This window comes from Micromesistius poutassou (assembly GCF_964030765.1).
Source record: "Micromesistius poutassou genome assembly, contig: SCAFFOLD_3089, whole genome shotgun sequence".
Taxonomy (NCBI): Eukaryota; Metazoa; Chordata; class Actinopteri; order Gadiformes; family Gadidae; genus Micromesistius; species Micromesistius poutassou.
Window position 1 is genome coordinate 6,372 of NW_028177509.1, and position 4,698 is coordinate 11,069.

The 4,698-nt window shown below is 44.3% G+C and overlaps 1 long non-coding RNA gene across 2 annotated transcripts; it reads right to left on the minus strand.

Annotated features, from left to right (window-relative positions):
* Positions 1-1,911: 1,911 nt before the first annotated feature.
* LOC311376064 lies at positions 1,912-3,295 on the minus strand. Of its 2 annotated transcripts, none has more exons than XR_014643844.1 (3): positions 2,825-3,295; positions 2,566-2,738; positions 1,912-2,179 (listed from the first exon to the last, which is right to left on the minus strand). It is a non-coding gene; the product is annotated as an uncharacterized lncRNA (long non-coding RNA). The 2 variants fall into 2 exon arrangements; XR_014643845.1 differs by having other exon boundaries at positions 2,554-2,738.
* Between the last annotated feature and the right edge of the window lie 1,403 nt (positions 3,296-4,698).

Sequence of the window (4,698 nt, forward strand, 5' to 3'; positions counted from 1 at the left end):
TTGGCCGAAATAAATCAACTATTTAGACCATTTGTCACAAAATGTTAAAATTAGATACGAAGAGAAGATAAACATACTCAGAACTTGTGATCCATACACAGCACCCGCTGATGTAGGTTATTCATTGCTTTGAAGCTGGCAAAGACTCTACCAGACTTGGAGTTTGGAGATATTTCCATTATCTCATAGAGAATCCGTCACCTTATACCGCACGACAATTGAAAGCCTACGGATGGGTCAACAACGCTGTCGTATGGGAGGTGAAAAACAGGAATATCTTCATAATCAAAGCAAAGGTGAATGTTACTATTCCACCATCCACTATGAAATGTCCCCTTTTGTCCGCAATTACATAGCCAATGTGGTCTTTTTATAGCCCGATCATTCACTAAAAAACACATAGAAAGATTAAAGCATCCAGCATATGATTTCAACAATGTGTGAGGGTAGGGATGATCGCACAGTTGCTGTTACAGAATGCTGCGCAATTTAATCTGCACAGTGGAATGAGCGCTGGGCGGAGATGTTCGCGCATTTAAGAAGCAGGGAGATTCCGTACAAAAATATATGTCTAATTTGTCAGTTTGCCGTGTGTATGTATGCCTGGCACAAATGCTCCCGTTGAACTAATCTTTCCATCATGGCGGTATTTGGACTGAGAGGAACCTAAGGACCGTTCGTGTGGTAAAACTGGCGACGTCCTGATTAGGTTACTAGGTTTCGTTGCTGGAGTTCTTGCCCGCCAGCCAGTGGTTGTGACGTCACGTGCAAAGTATGAATTGATCTAGTGATGTATTGATCTAGTGATGTATTGATCTAGTATTGATCTATTGATGTATTGATCTAGTGATGTATTGATCTAGTATTGATCTATTGATCTAGTATTGATCTATTGATGTATTGATCTAGTGATGTATTGATCTAGTATTGATCTATTGATGTATTGATCTAGTGATGTATTGATCTAGTATTGATCTAGGTGGAGAGATTATATCTCAACACTGGCCTGGGAACGCCTCGGGATCCCCCCGTCAGAGCTGGTCAATGTGGCCCGGGAAAGGGAAGTCTGGGGCCCCCTGCTTGAGCTGCTGCCCCCGCGACCCGACCCCGGATAAGCGGACGACGATGAGGATGAGGATGATCTATTGATGTATTGATTTAGTGATGTATTGATCTAGTATTGATCTATTGATGTATTGATCTAGTGATGTATTGATCTAGTATTGATCTATTGATGTATTGATCTAGTGATGTATTGATCTATTGCTGTATTATTGATCAGGGGTCAGATCCAGTGTGTATTGGTTAGGGCGGGTTCCATTCTTCCAGGTCCTGGGTTGAATGTAGCTTGAGTGACAGTCAGAAGGGGCGGGTGTTTCACAGCTGGATGAATCTGGTCCATCCTAACCTGTTGTCTCTGGTGGGAGGGGCTGATAGTGCGGTCATGAAGTGGCTCTGATTTCACTGTACTCTTTGGGGGGGATTTGGGGATTAGAGAAATTATAGATTTGTTATTGTTGTTCAAAAATAAGCTCTTAAATCTGTGTAACCATGACGATCACTACACGCCACCTAGGTGACTTTAACTGGGCGGCTTAAATGAGCCATCATCCACACACACACACACACACACACACACACACACACACACACACACACACACACACACACACACACACACACACACACACACACACACACACACACAAATGACCATACAATACACACATAAACCTTACCTAACCAAGCTGCTTGCATAGGCTAATATAATATATGTATGTGTATTGAATTTAGAATTTCTAGTCATTGCCAGTGAAGTCTATTTTAATGCAACCATTCTGACTTAACTCCAAACCTAATAAAAATAAATTGAACTATAAGTTCTACTATATATTAGTGTAACTTATACGCGGTATTACAAAGTGGATTTTACCGCTACGAGGAAAGCCAGTCGACCAGACGTCCCACAGCCGCTCAGTACAACAAGGCTGTCTGGCGCTCCCTGGTGGCGGAATCACAATGACACAGCTCTACCGTTTATTCTCCAACAGAGACGGACGGACGGACAGGCGGTCGGACAGAGGGAGACATTTGTCAGGCCTCAACAGACCTTGAGGATGTCTGCCGCCTTCACTGCGACCGCCAGCAAGGTTTTCATCACACTGTCGCTGAGAAGTTTCTGTTTTGAAGGAATACAAAATAAACAATTATGAGCAGTAAAGTCACCATTGTGAAGTCCGCTGGTTTCTCAGCAGGTCTGGGGTTGACATTTAACACATTCTTTAGTGTGAGATGAGACGTATGTTTGCTTTGAGGAGAAAAACGAATAAAATAAAATATTCAGGGTCTCTACAACATGTTGTGTTCTTGTAACCACATACGTACCAACTTATATTGTAAGATTTCAACTACATTCCCTAATACTATGATCACTTGTTTAATGATGATAAAGATTTATATATCTGTCCAAATACACAGAAAGCTAACTTATAACATAACCATAGTACAATAGACAAGTGCGCTGTGTTGTTGTTTGAATGTATGAATATTGACCTCTGACATGACCTTAAAAGGGCTTCCTCTCATCCTGGAGTATCTCTGCGTCGCAGGCTCTCAGCAGCCTAACCACGTGATTGGCTGAGGCCTGGTCGATGTCACGCGTCAGCGGGTTGGACTTCTCCGAAACAGGAAGTTCAGACTCGTAGTCTGGAAACTTTTTGGAATCCAATGAAAGTAAACTGCATGAATGAAATGTATTTAATTCATTAAATAGCATTTTGAGAAATGATCTTGGAGGCTTAACATCACTGTATGTTACCCTCACCTACAGCGGCGGAGCCACAAATGTCCATATAGGAGGCACAGGAAAAAACAGGCGGGCAAAGCCAGTCTGATTGAACCTAAGATAGGCCTCGATTAGATGCACCATACAAACATTAATCAAAGGCATGTTATATTTATGACATAAAGGTGGGATTTATTAAAGGCATTTGATCACAGCTGACAAATTACGCGGAAACATTTTAAACTTGCGCAAAACTGCATGAACCCATGCATCGGCGCGTCACATTTATTGAACGCTTCACCGCTCTCGGTCACAGCTGACAATTCACCGTCAGGCTAAACATTTTAAACCTGCGCAAAACCGCATGAACGGAGCTTTGGTGTGCATCACATCAAAGTGAAACAGATTGGCCGTATAAGACAAGCCTACTGCAAAGATGACAACTTATCACACACACACGCAGAGAGAGAGAGAGAGAGAGAGAGAGAGAGAGAGAGAGAGAGAGAGAGAGAGATAGAGAGAGGGAGAGAGACAGAGAGGGAGAGAGAGAGTGCGAGAGAGAGAGAGCGAGAGAGAGAGTGCGAGAGAGAGAGAGCGAGAGAGAGAGAGAGAGAGAGAGAGAGACAGCGAGAGAGAGAGAGAGCGACAGCGAGAGAGAGAGATAGAGAGAGAGAGAGAGAGAGATAGAGCGAGAGAGAGAGAGAGAGAGAGCGACAGCGAGAGCGAGAGAGAGAGAGAGAGAGAAATAAATAAATAAACGTCTTTAATAATAATAATTAATTTATTTAATTTGTAATGCACTTTTCATCGGCACAATCTCAAAGTGCTACAATAAAAACAACAAAGCAGGGTTAAAATCACTATGTGGTTAACATTTAAAGGCCTTTCTAAATAAAAAGGTTTTCAGGCCTGTTTTAAAAGAGTCTAAGCTCTGAGCAGCCCTCAGCTGGGTTGGGAGGCTGTTCCAGAGGCGTGGTGCAGCCGAGCAAAAGGCTCGGTCTCCCATGGTGGAAAGCCTGGTCCTAGGGACTTGGAGGAGCAGAGTATTGGTGGATCCGAGGGTGCGGGTGGTGGACTGTAAGGTGATGAGTTCTTGGAGGTATGTGGGTGCAAGTCCATGAATGCATTTATGGGTAAGTAACAGGATTTTGTAATTGATACGGGATGAAACAGGGAGCCAGTGCAGCGATTTGAGGATGGGAGTGATATGTTCGTGTTTACGGGCCCTCATCAGGACCCTGGCAGTGCTGTTTTGGATGTATTGCAGCCTCTGGATGGTTTTGCCAGGTATCCCGATGAGGAGCCCGTTACAGTAGTCCAGCCTTGTGGAAATGAATGCATGGACCAGTTGTTCTGCTGCTGGGAGGGATAGAGTGGGGCGGAGTTTGGAAAAGTTGCGGAGATGGTAGAATGAAATTTTGCACAGATGTTTTATGTGATCGTTGAAGGTCAGGTGGGGGTCAAACCGGACTCCCAGGTTTGTTGCTGAGGAGGAGAAAGGAATGATCTGTCCGTCAAAGGTAAGTTGAGATATGGGTGAGGAGTGAACCTGATGTGGGGTACCAATGAGGAGTGCTTCCGTTTTATTGCTGTTTAGTTGAAGGGAGTTGTTATTCATCCATGTCTTGATTTCCTCAAGGCAGGAGGTGAGGGATGACAGGGCTGTGGAGGGGTTAGGGGCGGTTTTGATGTATAATTGTGTGTCATCAGCATAACAGTGGAAGGAGAGTCCGTGTTTGCTGATGACTTGACCGAGGGGGAGCATGTAGGTGGTGAAGAGGATGGGGGCAAGGACTGACCCCTGGGGGACACCACAGGTGACGCGGAGTTTCCTGGACTCACATCCTCCGAGCGAGACATGTTCAGTCCTATCTGAGAGATAGGACTTAAACCACTGTAGTGCGTTGTCTGTC